Here is a 27,328-nt window from a genome sequence, read left to right as displayed (position 1 = left end):
CAGACCCCCAGGTCAGTGAAGCAGGAGGGGGAAGAGGTGCTCCAGGCGCCGGAGCAGAGATTCCCCTGCAGCCGGCGGGGAAGACCATGGTGAGGCAGGCTGTCCCTCTGCAGCCCATGGAGGTCCCCGGTGGAGCACATATCCACCTGCAGCCCGTGGACGACCCCACGCCGAAGCAGGTGGGTTCCCGAAGGAGGCTGTGACCCCGTGGGAACCCCGTGCTGGAGCAGGCTCCTGGCAGGACCTGTGGATCTGTGGAGAGAGGAGCCCACGGAGCAGGTTTTCTGGCAGGACTTGTGACCCCGTGGGGGACCCACGCTGGAGCAGTCTGTGCCTGAAGGACCGCACACCATGGAAAGGACCCATGCTGGAGCAGTTCATGAAGAACTGCAGCACATGGGAAGGACTCATGTTGGAGAAGCTCATGGAGGACTGTCTCTCTCCCCTGTCCAGTTGAGGAGGAAGGGGAGTGATAGAGCAGCTTTGGTGGGCACTGGCGTCCTGCCAGGGACAACCCACCACAGCAGACAACTGGACATAGTGAACTTCACAGACCTACTTCACAGCTAAACTGTGTCTCGGTCTTTTTCTTATTTTAGGGGTAGCCTGAGCCTACTGGCTTTAACAAGTATGTTCCAAATAAGCCATTTTGGCTTTTTTTACCAAAGAAATTAACTACAGAAATATCCATTTTCTTTCAGGGACTCTTTTAGAGTAAAACCAGTGGGAAATTTTTTTCTCCTGGGTTATATTGTTGTTAAAGCCAATGAGTTAAAAGGATCCCAACTCATGTGGATGAGAGCACACAGGCAGTTTGTTGCATTCATCTGGGGATCTGAGCTGAGAAATAATGAGACACACTTCAGCCAGTGATTCCTCCCACTCCATGAAAACTCAAAAGTGGTTTTCTGTCACACTTTATAGTGCTTCAGGAGGGAGGAATGCTCCTTGCAAACACCTGGGGATGAAGAAAAGTGCCCATCCAGAGGTTAGCAGAAAGACATAAAAGAGGGAAGCTGCCCTAACTGTCTATGAAGCAGCCAAGCAGAAAAGTTTTAACATCCCCACCAGGCATTATTTTTTTTCTTTCTTACACACCCCCCACCCCCCGCCCCGCCAGGCACTACAAGTGGGAGATAAAGAGGCTAAAGGAAGAGATACCTTGATGGAGCTGGAATGCATGAAGTTCCTGGGGCTGGGTGTGGACAGGATACCTTAGGACTGTGCAAGGGGCCCCAGTAAGTTCTGGGAAGTGTTGGACCTATGGGTGTTAACCCAAACAAAATTAAGGTACATGTCAGGTTTCTCCCCTTTTTGCATGTAATTGTTATGTAACAGTTGATTTTTACCAATATTTAGTTAAACTTACTGTTAGAGATTTTTTTAAGCCATCTTCATAATGCTGAAGTTAGGCTGTTTGCTTTCTTTGTGGACATATGAGGTTGGGAGAAGAATACTAATGAATGTGATTAACAAAATAAAAAACTGAAATATATGCATCCTGACTTCTCCCCAGGTTCTGACAAGTGAATTTTGAGGCTTGGTAATTACAGTCATGCATAGGAAGGTTGTTAAACACCCATAAGTGAAAAAGGCTGCATTTCACATAGTTACCATGTATCTGTGTTTATCTACATTTTCTCCTTTTTCCCATTCAGAAGTCTTATCCAGCTAGAATTTGAAAACTGTGAGCACTTGTCTTGGGATATCTGAACAGCCTGACGTCATTCAAGCAACCTTATATCTGTGTCTGAGGTTATATGGACAGATCAATGGAAAAAAAGACTATGTGCAGTGACTGAGTTGCACCTTGGACAAATTAAACTCACTAAATATATACTACACATCTCAGGCAGATTTCCACCTGTGAAATCCTGGAAAGAAATATGGAACTCTGATTTTCCACTCTGCACAGATGTATTGAAATGGAAGTGAAGTTCTGAATTTATTTTTACTTTTTGCTTTTGACTAAATATTCCAGTCATATTCCTTTTTCACTGGCAGCTGGGGAGAAATATGAGAGGGAGAGGAAAGAGGCAGCACTCAGAGAAGACTTGGGAGACAGGTTTTATTCTTAGCCATGCTATATATTGGATCAAAATACCTTCCTTTCTACAGCATTTTGAGATCCTAGGGCTAAAAGTGGCTCTGTCATGAGGCTTTATTATTATTATTGTTGTTCATATTTAAACTTTCTGTGCTATTTTATGGTTCTAATTAAGAGAAAAGTAAGAAAAATGCTGTACCGGAGTGACTCACAAAAGATTCTTATTCAGTGGGATTTCAGGTTTGTCACTTTAATGTAAATTACAAGTTATTTTCTTTCAGAGACTGCAATCAAGTGTCCAACTTTAGAAAACCAAATTCAGTTAAACAACTGTACAACTCTTTATTTTAATTCTAATACATGCCTTCCTTTTTATTGTTCCAAATAATTTCCTCTCTTTTTGTTTTCCATTTTCTTACTCTGTGGAGGTGTAATGCAGGTCAGGACATAAGAGTTTTCAGTCTCTTAGAGAATATATTTAGAGGCTTGTACTCTCCAGAAATGTAATTGGTAATTGATGGTGTTTGTTTTTTTTTTTTTTCCTCCCCTTAATAGGCTGTGAGCTGAAAAGGACACTCCATGTTACTTAAATAGTCTATCTGACAAATTACGCTCTTTAATTCTACTTAGGAAACTGTCTTTTACATTAACTAAACATCACCCCCCTCCCCAACCCTACTTGACATTTAAAGCTTAAGCAACTACAGCCTACTTCTAACAAGTTCTCCTTTAATGTAAATTAAAATGACGTGGTGTTGAACAAAATCATCCAGTATCAAACAGTACAGTCCTCAGGGATTTTTTTTTAATACTGTTCATGTACAAATAGCGGAATTCAATTAAAAAATAACCCAAGGCACTCTGCAAACCTGCGATATTAGCAGAATGTAATGTAACTTGTCAGAGACCTCACCTCATGTGTTGTTGTATATACATACACATATATATATGTACATATAGGCACACAAACATAGGCCTAGAATGTTCCAAAACAAAGAATGTCTTCTGCTTTCATGATTTGTGATGGTTTTATTTTAATTAGGATTATCTCTTGCTTCAGCTGGCTCATTTGGACTTACTACTGTGAGCTTCCTCAACAGCAGTATCCTTGAATTTTAATTTCTGTAGGATGTAGTTATGCAACAGCTTTTCTGGGGTTTTGTATTTGTACATTTAAATAATTAGCATGAAGGTTGCTTCTCATAGTAGCTTGCAAAGTAAGTGGTGTGAATTAAACTCCTCAGATTTTACCCAAGCCCACATCCACAAACTCAGTTTTACCCTCTACCTGGGGATGGCAAATCCTAAAAGTGATATTTGGTACTTGAAACTACCACTGAATGAATGACTTCTGCAGATTCTCTGTAATTTGCCAAGTTGCTCAAAGTCTGACCTCATTTGAGCCCCTTGTATAGTCCTCTGCCTTTTACAGGAGAACAGGAATAGATAGATCAATTTCCTCCCAGCATGTGAAGAGAAAATGGACTCATCTTCCAAAACAGGTTGGGACATAATTATGGTTAGACTATTTGGGTTCACTCACAACTATGTCTGTGCAGTTTCAGAAGATTATGTATGGCAAAGCTGCCTTTTTTTTTTAATTCACAGCTGTATGTTAAACTTGTGTTAGACATCTGTTGAACTCTGCTTTTTGTTTTGTTTCACATTCAATGCGAATGCATGTCATATTTTTAAAATAGATTGGTAATATTACTGAAAAACATAGTTGTGCTTATATAGCACACATCCAAAGCTATTCAGCTGTGCATTGATAATGTACTTGCAGGGGCAGCGGATCATTACCTGTAGCTCATGCAAATCCTCCCTCTTTCACTATTAGTGGTTTCAGGAAGTACCTCAGGTGGAAAAAGCATAATGTCAGTGAAATAACTTGTGATTGAAATAATACTGAATGGTTAGATATCTAATATGTTTAATTCCTGTTGTCCATCTGGAAATTTTAAAGACCAGGCTAGTTTTACTTTTTTTTGTGGTGAAAATGAATAAATGACAAATTCACCAATGCAAACTCCTCTTTCCATGTAATTTCTTGTTATTTTTTATGCCAGTGACAGCTCTTCCTTTGGGTTAAACAATTCTTTGGTTTTGTGAGTATTTCCATTTGATGGCTAAACCACAAAATTCTCTGGAAATGGGCTAGTAAACTTATTGACATATTATTATAAGCAGAGAATGATTTGTTTATGTAAAATATAGTTGAACATGTTTTAAATCATAGCCTACCTTATAATGTTCTATGCAGCTGTACTTTCAACAGAAGGGAACCCTCAAGTATTGAGCCTCTTGTAAGTGGTTTAAACAAAGGACCAACTGATATGCCTTCTTGGATCTGATGTGCATTACATGCATAGGAGTAAGTGAAGCTCCTGCAAGAGATGAAAGATTAAAAATATTTTGGAGAGACTAGAAACTAATGGAACATTAAAAATTATTCTCAGACATTATTTTTCCATAAAATTGATCTTGAAAAACACTACAAAAACCAGACCTGCCCAAGAAAATAAACTATTAATCTAATAGTTTAATTTAGATTTTTTTCTGCAGCAATACACTATTTGTAAAGATGCTGTCCCATGTGAGTCAGTCTTGAAGTCCTAAAAGAGTATTGGAGAAACACCTAGGTTGCTTACTGATATGGTATACACAGTTTCACTGTTATAGGACTAATTCAGGGAAGTACTTAAACATGTGCTTAACTTTAAACACTGCTTAAATCTCATCAACTTTAATGGAACTTAATTACATATGCAAGCACCCTCAAAGATTAAGATCATTTCCTGTAAATAAATTTTTTTAAAAAGAGTTTACTATGGAAAAAAGCTTTAACTGTAAATTTTGAGCTACAGTACTGTGTCTGCCTAGTAAATGAACTGTTTTAAAGTAATTTTAGCTGACTTGCTTTAGGAGTAGCAAAAGTAGTGAGTGTTTATGTATTTTATTCTTTCTTTAATGCAGTTGAATGGAAAGAAGCAATGAATATGAAGCATAGCTGGCCACTTTTATCCTTGGTGCAACTCCATTGGCTCCTGTGGAATGTTGCTAGGGATGAATTTGGCATACTGCTGGCAGAATACTTGGTCTGACTGCATGCGACAGCACAATTTAGTAAAAGCATATTAAATATACCATTTAGGCCCCACACTTTTAGCATTTTTGAGATCCACAGGAAAGACGTTGAAGCACATATGGTAAATTGCTCCCTGGAATTAATCGTCTGGTTTGATTGTTGTCTGCAAGATTAAAAATAAACAGGAAGTTTTTGAATGAGAAATTTCAGAGGAAAACTGTGAGAGTTGATAAGCACACTTAATATACTATCTAGATGGACCATTGGTTTGATCTGGCATGTCAGTTCTTATGTTCCTGCAAATAGCTTTTCAGTACACAAATGCCAAAAGGAATTTGGTCTCGAGCAGAGTTTAGAACAAGTTAATTTTATTTTAAGTTCTTGTGGTTTGGGAATATTAAAAAATAGAATGATCAATTTTAGTGGAATGCATACATCTTAATGCATAAGTGGAATACATTTAAGAAAGCACAAATGACTTTAGCCTCCTGTCTTTCTAGGGTTGTGGGAATTCAGCTGCTCCCAGCATCAGAGCAACAGTTGCTGGTGATTTAGAAAAGAAATGCAGACTCCAGGTATATTTGAAGTTGTGCTTATTTTATTTACTGTACTTCAGTGTCAAAGTGCATGAATGTTCTGTTTCCAAAAATGATCATTTTTTGTGATCCAAGGGGCAACTACTGAATCATCCAAGCATGTAATTTATGGACACTGACGCTTTTATTAAAGATCTATGAAATGCTCAGTTTTTAAAATTGGGAATATACTGAATGATGAAACATCCTTTCACAGGAGGAATGTACAAGATGGATGATCTTTTAAGATGTACTTGAGTACTCAAGGGACGTGAGAGCTGCACTAATCATGTGTTAGTGCCTTGCATGTGAGTTTGTTTTAGATATGTTGCAGATTTTGTACAACAGGAGCAAACTGACTTAAGTGTAAATTCAAAGTAGACCAAGTGTTGCACCAAGGCTAATATTAGTGCAAGGCAACATCTACCACAGGGTCTAAAAATCAGTCAACAATAGAACCAGTTGATAGGAGGATTTTGGTTGACAACTGAATGAAGTCAGCCAACTATACCTCTGTATCATTTGTTTCTTACACACTGATTTAACTTCTTTCAAAGTTAAGATGGAGAAACACTATTTTTTTCTCAAGTTAGTATCCATTTCTGACAAAAATTTAGTTAGGGCAAGGTTATAGAGTAGGGGCAGAAGACAGCTATCATAAACTTGTTCTAGGAAGTTAATATGTAACAAAATCACATGGTCTCAGACTTGCCCCAGTGAAGAGCTGTGATTTCTGTCATTAAGCCTGCAAGTTGCATTTAAAGATAACTGAACTGTTTAATATTTCTTCCCCCCCCCCCCCTTTTTTTTTCCTCATGGTAAATTCCAGCTATGCCCTTGAATGGCTGTGACCACCTGTTCTCCCACACCTGTTTCAATTTATAAACCATATGTTGCAGTCACAGACTAGAACTGCTACAGACACAATGTGCTTTCTCGTAAATATTTCATAGGCTTCCTAGTCTCTGAGCTTCAAAATAATTTGAAAGCATTGATTTTGCTGAAAATCAGGACTGAGACTGGATGTTTTCTCAATATTACCTCTGCTCCTTAGGCAAGGAGTTATAACGGTTGCTGAATCATATAAAATCCTCATAGAACTATGAGCATATTGTTATGAGATACTAGCACTATCATTTCAAAATGATGAACCCTACTGTGATCAATGGTAAGGAAACAGAAGATATGATAACTCTTGCTGTAACACAAGTACGTTTGCAAATAATAATTTGCAGGATGATACTTCCTAAGCTGATTAAGTGTTCAAATCAGTTTTGCAATCACATGTTCAGATTGAAAATTTCTTAAAATTACTTTATGCTAAGTAATTTTGACAGTTGGCTAAATCCTCACCTGGTGTACACAAGACCTTTTAAAATTCTTTTCAATGAAGATGTAACAACTTCAAAGTACCATAAGTGCTCTGTCCACTGGTGTGGACAACTGTAAGTTCATAAATGTTTAGAAACATGATAGGCTTGGGTATTCAGGTATAAGGTACCTTTCATTCTGTTGGCAATGCAGTAAAACCTCATTCAAAGTATGTTCTATCCCTTAAACTGGCCCCTAAACAGGAGAGCTTCCATATCCATGAAAGATTGATGAATGCTAATGGTAGATAGTAAAAATATTTCTCATGAAATTAGTAGGCTTTGTATTAGATCCATTCTTTGGACTTTCAATCACTTCCTACACTGAAGTGTAGATCCCATTGCCTCCCATAGCCATATTTCTTCATCAGCTTGTGCTGAATTGATTTGGAAAGAAAAAGAAACTCTTTTGCATGGACATGCTTTCTGAAACCATTTGCTGTGGTGGAGATTGAGATGGTCTTATGAAAGCCCTTTATGCTTCGTTGACTTTCATCTACTATAAAACATTTGGATGAAGTGGAATTGCTTGCAAAATGATTTGTTATGGCATAGGCTCCATGCTTCACTTTTACCCTTCATAATGAACTAGGAATGTATATTTATTACACTATGCAGGGGTAGTGAATCATCATGGGTGATGCAGAGCTGAATGTTTAATTAATGTCATGGATAAACCAGAGTAATATTACGCTCTTTGCCTATTATTGTCAAAAGAGCAGCAGCTGCCAACATAAAAAGTCAATTATGTTTGTAATAGCTTGTACTGGCGAAAAATCAAGGCTGCTGGAGGTTGTATGCATTCCTTCTTTGTCTCTCTCTTCTTTCTTCACTCCTCTTTTGTTTGTCTTTTGCTTCCCCTTTCTTCTCTACTGTATATTTGGTTCACTGATTACTTATTCAGAGTGAAAGTTGTAGTATCAGAAATAAACCACTGCTTGCTTTTTTCTTCTTTTTGCCTTTCCTTTTTTTAGGATGTCTTATATCCCATTCATTTTCACAGTCTTTCAGCAGCTGTGTTGGTTTAAATGAAGTCAATAGCAATGGCAGTACGGGGAAACGAGATAAACAGGAAAAGATAGAGCTTCTAACTATGACTATTGTAGTTGAAATGTAAATGGAAAACCAATGTTCCTAAACACAAAGCTCAAGGAATCAAACCCTACAAATTTTCAGAGTCTGAAACCTTAATTTTAGCTTAAGTTGTTCATTGATCTACCAGAAGTGTGGTTTATTACTTGTCCAATGTTGTTTATGAGCAGTTCATACCAAAAGTTAAAATTCCTTGTGTTGCTCAGCATAGAGTATCCACATAGTAAAAAGAGAAATCTTCATCCTGGTTTAGGCCAAGAATTTGTTTTAAAAAGACTTGCTCTTAATACTGTTTTTAATATTATTTCAGAGAAAAAAAAGTCTTTGCAATACTTATCTGTTGGAAGTTCCAGGATTTAAGATGGAATAACTTTTCCTCATTATTTTGGTATTATTTTCACCTTGCCCTAAGGTAAAGTCCTAGATGGATGGGTTCTAGTTTCCTGATGGTATCTCTGGTAGTTGGGATCTGATACTAGCTGAAATGGCCTCATTATCTGGACCTATCTTCTGACAGACTTTTGCATGTCTAGGTCACCTGAATGCACAAGGAGAACTGGTTTTAGCTACTGGTGCCAGCGCTGGAGTGGTTGACTCAGAGATTGCTTTCTGCTCCTTTCTCTCCTTCTCTTTAAAAAAATTCATCTGATAATGTCTAGCTCCTTTGGATTTAATAAAAACCTTGGGGTTCCTTATCATTCCAGTTACAATTTAGACCATTTCTGCTCAGAACAAAGGACTATGGCTCGGTTCTTGGAGCTGTAATTAGTAAGTTCTATGAAATGGAGAAAAATGAGTTGAAACTGATGGAACTTGAGTTATCATCCATGGCTTTTCAACACAAATTTTTCATGTTTTACTTTACTGTGTGATTGTCTTGATCTCTAATGCCACGGAGTTGCTGAGATGTTTTCATAGCAGCTTAGTCTTTCATACCAGCTTAGTCTTTCAATATTTCTTCCAAAATAGTGTTCTCTCTTGTGTTTTCATACATATGCTTAACTAAAATACCAAAATGCCTTCCTCTGGCTACTTAATGGCAGTTGGTACAATGGAGAAAAACAGAGTGAGCCTTTTAATTGGTAGTTTGATGTATGAAAACAACTAGCTTTAGACAGGATGCTGAGGATAAAAAAAATATCAAGGTGAAACCTGGAATGCTTCAACATGACAAAAAATATAAGCATAAGGAATCATATCTCAATATTTTACACTCCAGCAGTATTGAAAGAGTCTTAAACGAAGATACTCAGGGGTATTTATATAGTCATTCACCATTGACCACACAAGGTGGAGATCCGAGGCCTTTTTTTTATTATCTCTTCTTTTTCACTCTTTTCTTTAAAGTTTTTTTCTTTTCTTTTCTTTTTTTTTTTTTACTGACTATACTCTGTCATCACAGAACTCAAATAGCTAGTGATTTCAGGAAAAATAAGATATCATAGTATTGGTAGGTAAGTATAATTCTTTCCACATGGTTTGCTTTCCCAGCTTCTAAAAGCAAAGTGTAATTATAAGGTTGCTGCTGCCAGGAGGGTTATCCAGAATAAATCTCCTTGCATTTGAATGAAAGAAAATGTATCTGTTTTTTCTTTTATGTTTTTTGCGGGGTAGTGTTGTATGTCCAAGCTTTGTCAGGGATGTTTTCCCAATCAGAGAGAAGCATACATGTATTTTGCTCCTGGAATACTATTGCATTCCAGTAAACGCCATAGTGACAAAACCCCAGGGCAGTTTTCTACAGCTGCAGGGCTTATAGGTTAAGCAGCTTCCTGTTAGGTTAAACTTTAAGCCAGTGCAAGTTACTCAGTAGGAAGGTCGAAGAAAGATCCATAAAGTTATAACCATTGATTCTGGTTAGTGATATAATAATTAATTACATGTCACTGAATATAGCGATGTGTCAATAACAGCTTGCTGGGCCCCAGTAACAGGCAAAATATTAGTGTGATCTCTAAACCATCCTACTGTTACTACCTTTCACAGTAAAGCTTAGCAGCCCCTAACAATAACAGAACTGCTTGGCTTTCGCTCAAACTCAAACTCATAACAGAAGATCATTCATTGTCACTGGCTCAGAGTCATCTAGAAGAGGCAGAAAAAGGGTAGGAAGAGAAAGAGAGACAGAGGAGAGATGCAGCCAAGGTAATAAATCGGGCTGTCCAGGGAAGTTTGGGAGTAGGCTAGCCTGAGTATTTCCTCGTGGATCTGACTGTAGCAGAGGCCTGGAGAACTTCTCCTGCTACAGCTCTATCTCGCCTCCTTTATGTTCGTAAAAAGCTTAAGAAGCAGGAGCAATGTCCTAACGATGGAAACAAGGTGTTGTAGGGGCATAAAATTTTTCTTTGATTCTAGACTGGAATGACTTTCGGCTGCTTTCAAAATTCAGTGGTGGACACGGAAAAGTTTCTGCGATTTCCTCTAAGTACTTCAGGCACCTGTATGCTAACATACCTCAAGAAATTTAATTTTATTTACTGGTTCTTAATAAATGTGTTTTCATGTCCAGCCAAAAGGAGGAAAGGTAAAGGTACAATTTATGTGTAACTGCTCGGATTTCTTAACTTGTTTTGATTTTGGGGCTAGCATCGAGAAGCCTAAGCCATTTTGATTTCAGTAAGGTTTAAGCTCCTCACTGTGTCTGTGAATCTGGGTCTTGGTAGGTTTTCACTTTTAATATATCATGGAAAAATTAAATTTCACTCTGGGATGAGGAGCGGGTTATCTCTTGAGAAAATGAGCCTCCAGTTTAGAAATTCCTTACAGATGGAGGCAGTTAACACACAGACCATGTAAAATCCTGGACCTGGAAACTTAAGCATGCAAGATCTGAAATACCCTTGCTATTAAACCATCTGGCCTGATATTACTGGGGTGTAACTGTTGTCAAAACTTTCTGGATGCAGAATACTTTTTTCTCAGTGGGTGCTCAGCTTGTTCTAGGGAGTTTAGTAATCGCTACTTATTTGTTTTGAATGAGAAAACTCAATAAAATATAAAATTTTAATGAGAACACTTATAGATTTATACGCCTCTGATTAACAATATCTTTAAAGGTAGATGCAAAGGTGACTACATATATTCCTGCCTTTAAGTGCATTTATCTGTCATTGTAAAATGATTCCAATAATAGTTAAATGAATTCTAGATCTCAGTCAACTCCACAAAATCTGACCAGTTCATTGTCTATATTGTCACACTTTGTTTTGAATCAGAATTTATTTGTTATGCTGTAGTAACTCAAGCAGACACATTTGCTTTTCCTTGTTCTTTAGTGTGAGACCAGAAATATTACTCCAGAAGGAAGGTTTTTGAGGAGCTAAAAGAATCAAAGGTATGATTAAAAGTTGGCATTAGTGGTTATCTATGTATATGCTTACCTAGGGAGTGTCTCTCACTGCTATAATACTTGGAGAAAATGATTTTCTGAATAAGCCTGAAACAAAATGGCTATTCAGGAAGTATAATGAAGCAGTGCAATAACTAGTATTTTTTGTTATGACACTATGTTAGTTTTTGTTCTGTCTTCCAATGCCCTAATATAAGAATTCCAAAAAAGCAAACCAATATGTTTTTGTGAGGCTTCTTTATTTTTCTTGCCTGTGAGATCCCAGAGTACATTGACAGTGGTGATCTTAAATAAAATGTCTGACATCATACAGGGTGATATTACAATTTCGAAGGCTTCAAAGGTCAGATATACCCTTATTTTTTCAGTATTGATCTGTTTATCTCTGTTATAATGTGTCCCCATATAATAATACTAGAAAATATATCAATATCTTCAGAAACAAAAATCACAATATTTAAGATTGGTCTCTAGAAGTTAAATAATGCTAAAAGCTAAACATGGGAGGTTGAAACTAAACATACTGAGCTACAGAATTAGGTTCCTAGCAACACATACCCAAGAAAAAGGAAAAGCTTTTTCTTCTGTTTTTGATAAAACTTGTGATAAAAATAGGAAACTGTGCTGAATCTTAAATATGAAATCAGTTATTGTGGCAATTTAGAAATAGTAATCTTATGTTCATGCCCAAATGCATGCCCAAATCCAAAAGCATATTTTGGATTTGGATAATGGTTCCAAACTACCTGAATCACAGATTTAGACCATTTTTCATTTCAATAGTAGTGTGATATCCTCAAACAGCAAAAAAACCCACATGAAAATGGTAAAAAGATCCTGAATGCTGACTGTTACAGATGTTAGTGGTAGGAAGAACATCTGGGACCTTTTCATAGAATCATAGAATCATTTATGTTGGAAAAGACCTTCAAGATCATCAAGTCCAACCATCAACCATGCCCCCTAAACCATGTTCTGAAGTGCCTTGTCTATGAGCTTTTTGAATACCTCCAGGGATGGTGACTCAACCACTTCCCTGGGCAGCCTGTTCCAATGCCTGACAACCCTTTCAGTAAAAAAATTTTTCCTAATATCCAACCTAAACCTCCCTTGCTGCAACTTGAGACCATTTACTCTCGTACTTCTGCTTGATTTTCTTTCTTCTTGCTTCTTAAATTTTCTTTAAAGTTGTTAAGTAATTTTTTCTGCATTTTACAGCATCATCTTGAGTGATTTACAGTTGTTAAGTTTCACGGAGAGAAAACATTGGGTATTAAAGGTTCCATCTATCAGAGAAAATCATAACAAGAACTAATGGCTGGAAGTTAAAATCAAACAAACTCAAGTTAGAAATAAAGCACACATCGTTACTGTTACTGGTGTTAACCATCAGAATTACTTAGAGAAATGGTACATTCTCCACCTCTTGATATTTCTAGATCAGTCCTGGATGTATTTGCTGAAAGGTATGATTCAGTCAAACCCATTTATTACTGATGTGACTACAGGAGTAATTGGGTATATTGTTTAGCTTGAGATATGTGCAAAGGCAGACTAAATGCCTCAGTGATTCCCCTTGATCTTGAAGTATTTTATTAGACAAGTCTGTTCAAGTGGAATATAAATATTTTAAGAATTGAGGTTTTATAGAAAACCATTTTATTTTCATTTTTGAAAGTATCAGTTTCTCCACTGAGGCAATGTTTTGCCATAAACATATTGTACCTTATGTTGATAACAGTCTCTGGTTTTAGTTTTTCCCTTTTAAATTGGCTTCTGCTAGCCCTACAATAAAACAGGGAGTTCGATTAAGTTGTATCTATCTCTAATGATACTGCTTTAGATGTTTACATCATATTTTTTGTGATCTTTCTACATTTTGAATTGTTTGAATCTGAAGCAGCTCTGAACCACAGGCCTGCAGTGGTATGGAAGGAATTCACTTTAACAAGATTTATTGGGAACATTGTTTTAATGCAGCTACAGAGGCACATGGTTCACAGCATAGGCAGAGAAATCTTAAGTCTGTGTGCCAAGGCCACATAGACCATAAAGCTTCTTGAGAAGTGGCTTTTGTCCCCTAACAGCTTTCACTTAACTTTTTTGTTTACATTTCTACTGCCTAATTTTTAGGACATTTGGAAAAGAGGGGCAGAATTTTTTGTCAGAGAATCACAGGATAGCTGAGGTTGGAAAGGATCCCTAGAGACCACCTGGTCCGAGAGCCCCTGCTTAAAGCAGGGTCAGCTACAGCAGGTTGCTCAGGGCCATGCCTAGTCAGGTTTTGAATATCTCCAGGGATGGAGAATCTTTGGAGTCATAACTCTCAAATTTCTAAGCTCAAAAAAGGATTTGGTGACTGTCTGAAATACATCTCTGAAAAATAATAGTAACATGGTTGTTTCCAGTCTTCCAAATTGTTCTGCAGGAATTGCTGGAGGCAGCCAAATCGGGTGGACATGGAGGCCCGGGGGACCCTCCTGTCCCAGCTTAGTGCATACAGAGCTGCTGCTGCGGCTCTCTGTCCCCAGAAGTGAGGTACTCCCAGTATGTGCACACAAGGCTAATGTGACTGTGGCCACACAGACCACCATGAAGAATGACGCCTGTGCTGCACCTACAAAAGTGCACACAGCCCTCACATAAACACGAGCCTCATAAACAGCCTGAAACTGTTCCTCTCCTCTGTGATCGGGACAGACAAACCTGCCAACCAGCTACCTGTTCACATGAAACTGGTTTTGTCACGTTTCCTCTCTATTTTCCCATGTGTGTTACTCCCCAGTTCACCTTGGTCACCCTCCTTCCCCATCTTCAGTCCTTCCCTTAAGCATCCCTGTGAGAGACTGAAAGAGTTAATGTCTCAAACACTGTGGTGGGGCAAGTTCTGCTTAAAGACAAACCCTGCACAGCAAGGAGCCAAGGTGAAAAGCCCATCAGCTCAGACATCAGCAACAGGAGGGGGAAGGCGTGCTGGAGGGTGCACAGCTCCCTGTTCTGATAAGATGTTCTGAGACAAAGATCAAACAATGGCCACGTCTGCAGGGAAGGAGAAGTTACTCCACAAACTATCCCCAAGCCCAAAGGCTCACAAACTGTTCATTAACCTGGTTCGGGTGCCCGCCCAAAGGAAGGGCAAGGATGATAAAAGGACACAAACTGAAGCCCCGGGCGCGCAAGCCCACCGGGACTGAACCCGTCTGCTGACTGAACACCCCGCTGACTGAACCAACGCTGGACCCAGGACCGGTGAAATCCTTCTCTCTTCCTTTTTCTCTCTGTTTCTTCTTCTCTCTTTCCTTTTCCTTTTCCACAATCGCTACACCTCATCTGTTTCAAGATATAAACCGTTGACCAAGTCTGAGACTAAGAGTAGATCCAGCTGCCCCTGGGCCCTTCTCTGAGGAGTCATCTGGAAAGCAAGGGGGTCTGCTCTGAACCTCGTGACTCAACGGGAGGGATCTCCTTATTCCCTGAATTGATGTATATGGTTACACAGTTTACAGAAGTCTTATGTCAATTCCTGTTGTGAGAAACCACCTACTACCACACCTCCCCAGTTCAGTTTGCTTCTGTCATGAATAAAATCTTTAACTGATCGTTTGGTGTCGTTTCACCTTAATTTAGCCCGAGGGAATTTCGAATTAAACAGGACTCCCTGGTCTGTCCAGTCTGGGTCATGACAATCCCGTAAAAATTTTTGAACATTCCCACAATTCACTTGAAACATCCCATAATAACTTTTACACAGTCCACAAATCCTCTTCCCCCCTCCATCTTGTAATAGATCCTGTACCTTTGTAGGCAGTAATCCCCTTTAAGTCTGAAGACCTGTGAGAGAGAGAGTTTCTGCTGTTGACTCATCTTAGTGGTTTTCACACCAGGGACAATAATTTTCTCTTGATAGTTGTAGGAGCAGCTGATTCAGTGTGGTCTAATTTTCACTGATTAGGTTTTCACTAATTATGTTACTACGGTTCCTCCACTCATTACTGTTCCTCAGATCCTTGCTGGGTCTTTCTGTTTAATTTGCTTATCCTTTCATCAGTCTACCAGGAAACTTGCTTCTAAAGGAAGCAAATGTGGAACTTTTAAAAAAACTGAAAGAAAATTTCAGGTTTTCCTTACAACAGCCTGCTCTACCTATTTAAGCAAGAAGTTACCCAGTTTGGGAACTGAAATAATAATGTATCCCTGGCTTTTCATTCAGACCATAGGAAGGACAGTGTGGGAGTTCAGCTTCTTTCAGGTTTTCTCTAATCTGTGCCAGAGAAGCAACGTCTGCTATTAAACTCGTGTCTCTATGTTCAGTATTGCTGGATTTGTGCACTTAATTCCCTGATGGTCCCAAGCTGATCAGATATAACACAGTTGTGTTTCTGTTAACAAAGACCGCTTGATACAGTTTTATGCAGGCTTTCTGCAAGCAGTGGAACGGGTGATATGTGAGCTGGAATAATGTCTATATGGACAAAAGTTAGCTCTTCAAAATTTTGGAATCCTTTTGAACTGACAAAGTGAATTTTTCAAAGCTTTTTCTCATGCAATTTATTTTACTTCCATCTTGGGTACCTTTCTACTTAATATCAGATTGACCATTTCATGGAGCCATAGTATGAGCTGTAGCTCTGGAGAGTGAAAGTGGGTGGGAGGAATGGGTACGAGAAGTAGCTGCTCTTAGGGAGTGGGAGAAACTATAAAAAAGGAACATTAAAAGCAAGTAATTTGTATTTAAAGAGCAAATAAGTATACTTCATCTACTTCCCATTAATTCTCAGAAAACATCTTCCTCGATATATTGCTCAATATTTAGTGCTACAGAGTTTGCAGATAAATTGACCCCACTTCAAAGTAATAGGATGTTAAGCAGGACCTAGAAAGGCAGTTTATGTTCCACTTTAACCACTGAGTTGCCACTTACACTTTTTGATTAAACACATGTCCATAAATTTATTAAAGGTCACGCATTGACTGGTGTTGTTAATTGTTAATTTGTAATGCTCTTCAGTAGCATAGCTCCTGAAATTTGATTTGTTTATTCATTATGGGTTGTGGCTTTTGAAATTGCCCCTATTTGACCTTTATATTTGACACTGGTAAAAAATGTTTGCTACTTATCCTGGACCCGAAGCCTTCTACTTGGAAAATGAAGGTCACCTGAGGTCATTAATTATAGTTGCTGTATGTTAGTAAGGAAAACTTTCATAAATAATTTTCAATGGGTAAGTGGCTGAAATTAGCATCATTTTTTAAGTTAAAAGATGCTGATTAAGGGATTATGGCATGACTTTCATTTCTTGCTCTTTTGAAATTCATCTAATTTCACTGACTTCAGACTCTTTGTAATTGCTCATGGATAGTTTGAGGTTTCATGAAGCTCGCAGTTAGGTCACAGGACTGAAACACAGATAGGAAACTTCATCTTCTGTAAAAGCATTGTGTCATCATTATTGGTGTTACACAGGCAGAAACATATTACTGTGACACTAATGTATCTTGCTCACCAGTTTTTCAGAGTTTAAGGTATGGAAAAATCGCTCCATTTCACTTCTATGATATATTATAAACTATATGCTATATTTCAAATATGGTGAAGTTTAAAGGATTCCTTTACTGCTTCAAATAATTCTCTTTGTCATAAGACAAACAGGCAAAGGCAAGCAAGTACCTTACAGATGCTATATGTAAAGTCACATTGACTAAAAAGATGGGCTGTAATAGCACACATGCTCCCAGTTAAAAAAAAAAAAAAAAAGTTTCTTCCTAGTTGATATAGCACAATGCATTAAAAAAAGTCCATGTAAGTTAAAGGAAAGTGATTATAGTTTTAAAGCCTAGAAAACCTTAATTTGTTTCCTTATTATCACCATTAATAGTGTATTAGCATTACTGTTTTTATGGGAAGAAACAGCGCTGTATTTTCTGTTAACCCTTTGCCTGATCTGTTATATGTAGCAGAAGACTGTTTATACTAATAATATTAGAAAGACAGAGAACTGCAGGAAAAATGAGGCTAGATTCCCAGTACTGCTTTTTGGAAGTGAATTCAGAGCTCCTACATGGTCCTGTAAAAAGTGTCTTTAAAGACTTTTAACTTAGTCGTACATGAATGAGGTTCATTGGGGATTCAAAAGACGCATTCATGGCATGAAGACTTTTGGTTACCTGTTATCAGCAACACCAACATATTGATGCATTAGATGAGAATATGGTCTCACTGTACCTACTGTGTATAATGTGTGTTTCTGTTCTGCAACTAAAAGTTTTGCAATTCAAAGCTTTTTGAATTTTGTTTAACAGATTTTATCATGGTTATTTCTCTTGAACTGCACAGAACATCCTTAAATGGAATTTACAGAGCATTGTTTGTTTATTGGAGACCTGACGTAGCTGGAAACTGAAACTCATGTCGCCTTTGTATCTCAACCTTTTGTGACTCCTGGCAAATTAATACTTGAAGGAGAGACCCATTTTAGCTGGCTGATTCTGTCCTTTTCCTGTGTTATCTTTGTGTGGCTTTGAGATATTTTTTACTGGCTGGGTGGAAAACCTTCACTTTGCTGGTAGTCAAAAATGGTCTGTTTACTGGGTGGTGCTTGCATGCAGTAGAAAACCAGGAAAACCTTCAAACAGTCTTAAAAACAATTAGGAAAACTTGAAAGAGTTTTACCCCTTAAATCAGAGGGCCCATGAATTGCCCAATGTGGCAACAAGTTGTTTAGTAGATCTGAATGTCTATCTGGACTATATTAAAACATAGTTCTGAAATGACTGACACATGATCTGCATATATTATGAAGATGTCTCCTACTAGTTCATGGTAAAAATTAATTGAGTTTTTCCAGGGCTTCAAATTCTCTGCTATTTCATAAAAGAGGCCAGGCTAAAAGGAGCCCTGGTTAAGGAAATGGAAACTGAAGAGTTATAGTCAGCAAACGTTTTGGAGATTTTCATTTTGATGAGTTAGTATGTGAAAAGGTTTTTAGAGTTATCAGACAGAAACTCCAGGCAGTACAGAGACAGTTTTTAAGAAAACTCAAACTGAAATTTATGTTATGACTTTGTACCAAACAAAGACTTAGGTGAGATTTATAAGCACAACTTCAGTTATGGGATCACTTTTCCAATATTATATAGATAAACGTTTAAATAAAATAACCTGGTTTTAAGGAATGAGTATTTCTGAATTTAATTGTCCATATTAAAATGAAAAAGAAGCATGCAATTCTCTTTGAGTGCAATACATAGCTGTTAGTAAACCATTATTTTAAAAGGATTATAACATATATTTTCTGTAGTGTTCATTTCTCTGATGAAACTGTAGCTGATGACTGGAATGTTAAATTAGTTGTCACTGAGGGAAAAGTAAATTTCAAAGAAAGTTTAATGTTTTTTTATAGGAAGCATGAACACTTCTAACTGTCTGTGTTACTGTAACATAACTTTGTGAATTTTGTGTGTGTGTAATTGATAAATAGATTTTTCATTTAAAAGGTATCTCTACAGAAATGATGGATTACCAAAGAAAAGTTTAACAGTTAAACAGTATTGTTATAAAATGATTTACTCACACTTTCTTAAGAAGCTAGGTACTTATTTACTATTGCTTATTTTTAAAATGACCAGTATTGAAATTAGCTGACTTTTCTTTTTTTTAAATAACCTTCAACAAAATGCCTATTACAGTTTTAGCAATAGCAGCAGCAAAGCTAAACTGTTCACATTTGAATGGCTAGCAACTAAATTCTCCACTGATATATAAATACCTAAACGTTCTCCCCTAAAATGTAATTTGAACATGTAATTACCCCAAATGGGCGACTGCAAATATTCAAGCTTATAGTTTGGGGTAGTGCTGCGCACAAGGCAAGTACTAAGGGCTGTTTATTGGGGTCTTCCTCTAATAACTGACCAATACCTCTCATATCAGTCTATACTGTAAAGTCGTATTACTTTTTTTTATGATTGGTCTCTTTTCAGTACGGACATTGCTAAAATTGCAGCTACAAGTTATTCTGGTAGGGTGATGGTCGGTCCTGTCTGCCCTGGATACAAGAGGTGATAGCATTCTGCTATTTGACATCTGCATCTATCAGTGGTGTACAGAACAGTGTTATTGCATGCTACATACCAACAGAAGAAACACAGTAGCAAATAGTGCCTTTACACTATTGCATGCAGTGCTGTAAAGCTTTCAGTTAGCTGTTTTCAGGCAGTGCAAAGGACAGCTACTGAAATTTAGAAGGGATGTTATTCTGTTGTATGTGCATTGTACTTTTTTCATTCCTCCTGCTATTTAGGAACAGTAGGAACTTTGGCTTATAGCTACCAGTTCTCAGCTAGCTCCTCTCAGAGCAGGTATTTCACTGATATACTGGGTTTCTTCCTAATTTTTTTATGTGTATATATATACACCTATAAAGAGCACATATAAATGTTCTTAGGGTTCTGCTGGGGTTGCCCAGTGCCATTTCAGGCTTTCACATGCTTTGCAACAGGGATATCCTGAAATACAGCAGCAAAAACACATAGCTCTGTGAATCGGGCTCCATCTCTGAAATGATGGGTTATGACAAAAAATGCTGTAGGAAAGGGTGTTGCCAGGGAAGGCTTGCTGGTAGGATTTGTGGTAGTGCTGATACTGGCTATGTTTGACATAGCATGACAGACCTTCACAAGCTTTGTTATAGTAGCACTGCAATTCAGTTTTAGACGGAAAAGCATGAAAAGAAATAAAATGTCTGATCAGTCTATTTCTATATTTATAATCTTCACCACTTACATTTAATAGTAAGAATACCAAAAAACATAAGAAAATTGCTTTATCTAGGACACAGTTTAGACATCTCAAATCTTCTTAATTCTCTTTTCAGGTGCTCAAATCCAAATTATGACCTAAAAAAAATCATTTTAGTTTCCATGTAACACACAAGCTATATATTTCAAAGCTTACCACTGTTGCAAGGCTGTGAAAGAGACAAGTTTGCACTGGGAGTAAAAAATGTTCTACAGTGATGTGGCTGTGTCAGGAGTGTAGCTTTTGATGTCTTTGTATGCCAAGAGCTTTCTCAGTCTGAGACACTTTGTAGGCACCTATTTACCACTAAGTCCAAGTGATATTCAGGTGACAGGCCAATGAGGACTCCAGACCAAGGTGTGTTCAGAGCATGCCGAAACCATGAAAATGAGGTCCACACAGAATATGGTGTTATGATAGCTGCTTTTTGGTGTCAGGTATCCTTTTCTAAGCTTTAAGTTAGAAATCAGAATCCCCTAGATGCTCACCGATCTGTGTGTAAGTGGATACTGAGTCCTTTAGGCTGCATACTCAAAGTGGCCAAATGTGGTACAAGCTGTATTACTCTCACAGTTCCAAATATTATAGGAAATGGTGTATCTCAGCTCCACACCTGAAGAGTCCCTGTACTTGGTGAAGCCTTTATCTTGACCTATACATCCAGCAAAGTAACGCATGAGCTTCATGCACAATTAACTTACTGGGTTGTCAGATTCATATTTTTTGAAGGAAGATTACTGTCTCTTGGTTTCCAGCACTTTCTAGTAGAAGTGACTTTGCATAAATAAGATTAAACCAAAAATAGACTTTCATTGCCTTGGTAGAAACAACCCTAAAATCCCCAAATTCTGGCTAACCACTTTTGCCAAAAGACTAGCAACAGCATTCACAATAATGTTATTAAAGTTTCAGTGCTTATCACTTTAGTTTAAACTACCAATTCCACGTGCAATGAATGCTTTTGATGAGTAGTCCATTTTATTGCAAATAACTGGTCACAACTGTTGGCTTAAAAATAAATGAAACCCAACCCAAAGTTGTCTTGCCAGACTCAGCGTAGTAAGCCTGATGCACAAAAATCACTTCAAAATAGGAGTTCCACAGGTCAAGACAGATCTCAACATGTGCAATACTGACTTTGGCAAAATGGGCTTATTTTTAACCTCCATTATTTTGGCAAGATAACTAGCTGGGGAACAGAGTTTTAATGCCAGTTCTTACTGCTCATGTTTTGGGGATTAAGTACAGGCAAATTAGCGTTAGTGGAATCTTCAAATCTTACAAATAACAAAATATCGCAAACACAGCATTCTGGGAAGGAAAGACCACCTTTTGTATTTAGCTTTTCTTCTCCGTCTCCTAATTCACATACCATGCTATTTACTGTTTACTGTGGCTTAATTTTAGGAAACTTCAGTCTGAAAAAAATTGTTAATTCTGAAATCCTTTGTGTCTATAGACATGTTAATTGGTAGTTGCAGATGCACTTTTTTTCTTTTCTTTGATACTGTAGTGCTTAACTTGTCTTGCTTTCTGGAATGAAAGTTAATCCTTTGTGTGAAATAACAATAGCAAATAGAAAGACAGGTAATTATTTCCAAAAACATGAAATGATTTGTTTGAAACTGAACTTCTATGAACTAAGTTATATCAAATTTAGAGACTGCTTCTGAAAATTATGGATGTATAGTAAATCAGTAAGCCCAGGGCACGCAAAGCCTGCAAGACCAAAAGTGATGTCCCATTTTACCTATAACAATCTGCTATAAATGATTTTGTAAGATATAGCAAGCAGTATTTTGGAATGTGGGAAGAATAACTAGTGCCTGGCATACCTTATGTGCAGTGCAGAATTCTTTACCAATTGCTTTAATAGGAAAGAAGGTAATCCTTTGTGAAAAGACTCTCATTTGTAAAAGCGAAATGGTTAAAATGTTACAAAGTGGATGATTATTCTTAATTTTTGGATTACTCTGATTTGGCAGCTTGGTTATCTAGCAAATCCATATGCAAAAGACAACTGACCGGAATATTAAATATAACCTCCAATTGGATAAGAGGAGCACTCAGCTCCATAGATGGGTTTTTATGACTACTAGAGCTAAAATAGATCTCAATTAGTGAGCAAAAAGCTTTCTCGGGGTTTTTCAGATGCTGAATTGTAATAGAATGTGAATTCAGTGAGGATTAAGGCCAAGTTCTGCAAAGGGCTTTAGGAATAGGAACAACATATCCTGAAATCTCACTTTCTCCTGGATTTAGCAGTCTGTGTGAAGTTGGAATTCACAGCTTCGAACCTCACTTAGGCACATTAATTGTTCTTCTGGGTACTGAGAAACTATAGGCATTTTCCCTCTCATGTGTGGTGTAAAGCAGCAGGCTGTGGTCTGTGCTACAAAAAGACTGGCTGGTGAGGACAGAGGGCAGAAGTGGGGTGCACCCAGCTTGCAGCAGAGCTTCCTCAAATGGAGGAGCCCACAGTGTGTCTGCTGCCTCCTTGCAAAGGGATGAACTAGCAGGAGTAAAGCTATAGTTGTATCAGGTGAGGGACAGACAGACTCTCCACGCTGGAGTATTTGTGTATTAGTCACTAGACACAGTGGAGAAACAGGATCTGAAGCAAAACTTGGAACCTAGGTTCCCCTTATTGTGACCTGAAGGTTTTTCCTTCTGTGTTCACACAAATCTAGAATCCTCTGCTGCAGCATGACACAGCTTTAACATGAGGAGTACAAAACATACCTGCTGACCAGTGCCAACAGACTGGTGGGCTGAATCACTTTCTCCGGGCTACAGAGAAGGGATTTAACTTAGACTCCATTAAGTGACTGTAGTTTGGAGGTATCCATCTGTGCTGAAAGACTTTAAGTAGTTTTTGGGAGACCCTGTGACAGTGACAAAACTGGTGTAGTCATTTCTATTCTAAGCTTTAAAACTGGAGGCACGTTAAACGGTTATTGTATCGAGAAGAGAAAATGAATCTGTAGCTATTGATTAAAGTGTCTGCAGACACAAAAAAGAATTATAAAAGTAAATAAATATTTTTTTTATAAAACCTTTGTTCTGTTAAATGACAGGAATCTACATTCAACTAGCATAGTGTGATTTATGCTTACGGTAAGAAGAAAACTTGAGGCAGAAACTAATTTTCCGCATCCACTGAACTTGCATTCATGTGAAAAAAATCTAATGATTGTAATAGAACTACCTGTGGGAGTAAAATTTACTGCAGAGTATGAAATGTCCAAGAAGGTTTAACATATGCTATATAATATTATACAGGTGTTATGCAATATGGGTTCATCCTATGAGGTGCTGTCTGCTTTCTCAATATCTCCCTAGTTCCATTGAAGCTTACAAAGATTTCAAGCATCTGTAGAGTATTAACTCCTGTGTGCTCAGTTCAGAAAAGAGTTAAAGCCTCAACTTTTTTCTTCTGTTAGTAGGTACATTCAGGCGTGCATTAAGGACATTTGAATGCAGTTCCATAAAATATTTGCTTTACTTTTTAGTTAAAAAGAAGTGAGTTTGAATTCCTTTTTTTCTAAGAGTCTAGCTCTACCTATCTAGAGCTATCTGTTATACTTTGCATGAAGTTACTTAGTGCTTACATGATCCCTTCCAATAGCTCTGTTGTGATGGCAGTAATCTTCAGAAGTATGGAGGAGGTCAGTATTGCTGTTTCCAATGCATAAACATCTTAAAGCAGCCAGTTTATTGATTTCATCAGCCTTGAATATTAATGTTGACTGTAAGCCAAATCCTGTCTGTCTGACGTGCATATGGTAGTTGCACAGTTCTAGAGAACTTTACGGAAGTAATAGGGTTTGGCCCTTTCTAGTTTTAAAACATTTGAGCTTTTCTATGCTATACATCTATTTATCTGTCTTTATTATATTTCAAATATGCATTAAATTGATTCAGTTGACTCTAACAGCTACAGTGCCACTTGTACAAATTGAATGGGGGTAACTCTATAAGCAGACTTATTTGCAAGCCAGTCATTTTTGCCGTAGACGTATATGAACTTCCGATATGTTACATTGAAAATGTCACAGAAAGAAATACGTAACTGGTATAATATTGAATGAGTATTTTTGTATCAAAATATTTATGTATTTTTTGTACTTATTTTTATATCATATATAAAAACAGTGTGTATGCAGAAAATGTTTTTGTTGAGCATATTCCCTGTCCACCTACTGAAGCCAGGTATTGTTAGTGGTTGCTGAATCCAGTAGCCTGATAGAGGTGAGATTGCTGCAGCTCCTTTTCCCAAGTTTCAGCCAGTAACAAGCATGCATTCCTAATAGGCACACATACTCACAAACCATGTATTTGTATTTAGACACGTCCAGCCACACAGATCAAACCAAACAGAAACATTCAGCACTCATGCGAAAACAAACAGCACATGTGGCCTCATCCTGTCACCCCCTGTGGCTGATAAGGATGAAGATCCATTAATGGGGATATATGTATACACATGCACAAGGTGGATCCCTGCAGCAGCCAGGCTCAGGCACTCGGTCTGCACAGTAGCTGCCACTGGATCCCAGTCTCCCCAGTTGCTGGCACCTGGGCATGCAACCTCCAAGGCTGGTACAGATCCCCAGGTCCCCTTGTGCACACACAGACGGAGACACACAGACACCTACACTGTGGATCGCTTCAGTAACCAGTCTTAGATACTCAGTCTACCCAGTGACTGGCTTGTGCATCTTGTCTCTGGTTGTCACACACACACACACACGCGCGCGCGGGCGCACACACACACACGTGCTCTCACTCTCTCTTTCTCGGTCTCTGGACTCCATGGTCTCTCTAACAGTCAGCTTGGACCACCAGGCCCCTGCAGTAGCTGTCTCCCTCACAGAGGTGCACGCACGTATCCACCCCAGCCTTATGGCCACTTTGGTACCCGGCTCCCAAGCCACGTGTGCTACTCCCTGACTAGTTCAGCTTGATATTTGCTGGTGATTATGTGGTGACATACATACACTCGCAGTGTGCACACAGTTTGGTCTTTCTAGTCACTGGCACCACAGATGCACAGTCCCTCTGACCCATGTTCTGACTCCAGTTGCTGGCACTCAGATCCCCCCTCCAAGCACACACATCAGTCCCTCACTAAGGTAAAGAGTTAGAAACAGGATTTAATAAAAAGACAGGACAGACTGTGGTGATGCGCACAGGGCATGGCCAGGCAAGCATAGTGACCAGCTGGAATATGGATACATAAATATCGCTATTTATACATGGCCATCCCCTTTTATCACTTATTTGTCTATTTCCCATTCTTGTTCCTCCCCGAAACACTTTGATCCCTCCCTTTCCCTGCCTTTGGCTCCTCCCTTAAATTTCTCATAATAACTTGTGTGCAATGTCAAGAAGCTCTTCCTCTGCATCCCATCACAAATCCTGTACCCCCCTCAGTCTGAGGGTTGTCAACCCTAGCCCACAGAGCTGAAGCTCCCCTGGGACAGCCGAGGTTGAGGTGGGGGCTCGTGTCTCTGATGGGGTTATTGAGGTTCCCCTGCCTGACCCTGTGCCTCACACATCTGCGTGTGGGGAGAGGAGCCTTTTTTTCACATAACCTAACAGATCTGTAGAGGTGAACTTGCATCCTTCTCACATTGGTTTTGAATGTGACAACAGCTTATTTCAAATAGCAGAACAGCAGAGACAAATGAAAAAGCCAGAGCAGAATCTGTATATAAAATTTTCCAGCAACAATGCATGTCGGTGGCTGAGATTTAACACCCCCACCTCCCCACACCTCTTGGCAACAACAGGTCTCTTGGTGCAGCTGACAGACCTGTGACCACAGCAGTGCTAATGGATACCTCTGTAATTCACAGGTAGTGTTCATGGGATATAATCTGGTGTGACACTATACTAAGCAGTGTGTATTCCCTGCTCAGGAAAATGCCAGTTGCATCCCATTCTACATAATAATTTCAGCATTTTTATTTCTGAAGATAATTTGAAAAGTAGAAGGAATCATCTTTTGTTTATACATTAAAAACTGCTTTTCTGTAGGAAGCTGGAAGTCAGTTTACAGCTCAAAGTTATGAATGCATTTCAAGGTTTCTTAAAATAACAGATTTCTATAGTCACAGTACTTGCTTAAAATCACCGATGGTGAAACTGAAGGAGCTACTTGAGAAAAAGCAAACATATTTTAGGCTGTGTATCTGCTCAACATTACACCTGGAAACACCCAGTACCTACAAATAGATAAACTTGGAACATTGTTATCTACATAATTAAAAAAATGTTCAAGATTATAAAATTATCAGCTAAGAGGATGAAAATGTTATATAGTTTGCATTTTTTTTGCGCAGTCCCTTTGGAAAAGTTTTCAAACCGGTTTTGGGCTAAATCTGGTTAGAGGATTTATGAGAAAGAACGAACAGAAATGAATACCGTTCAGACCTTTAAACTTGGTGATAATATTTTTCTGAAGAGTGGCAATAAAAGCATGATGACATATCATAAAAGGAATAAAAAGAAGCAAAACTACCCAGTGCTTTTAAGACTAGGTCTTTTGGTTCCAAAGGACTGTTGTGGATGAGGCAAAGACAATGGTGATTCACAAGAAGCAACCATAGAATATTTGACGTGAATTCTGGATCTTCTGGTGCATATGACTACAATCCTGTCAACAAACTTTTATGCCACCTTCTATGTTTTTAAACAGTAGTATACTCCTGGATTTTCAGGGAATAATATTTATTTATGATACTTTTATATTGTTACTGTAAGTAGCTAATGAAAGGGCAATGGCAATGACTTAATCTCTTCCAAATTATTTTGTTTGAGGCTTTGTGATATGCTGTATCCAGGGTTGTTAGAATATGTAGGTGCTTTGTTGAGTGTAGAACACACTTGACTACTGGTTTAATCAAGAGGACTGATACTAGAGCATCTCATACAAGTTTAAGGGAGTAATCTAAATCTTCTTAATTTTGGACCTGGCTCCTTAAATGACAGCTGATGAAGTCAGG

Source organism: Harpia harpyja, chromosome 2 (assembly GCF_026419915.1).
Source record: "Harpia harpyja isolate bHarHar1 chromosome 2, bHarHar1 primary haplotype, whole genome shotgun sequence".
Classification (NCBI taxonomy): Eukaryota; Metazoa; Chordata; class Aves; order Accipitriformes; family Accipitridae; genus Harpia; species Harpia harpyja.
This window is presented reverse-complemented; position numbering follows the sequence as displayed.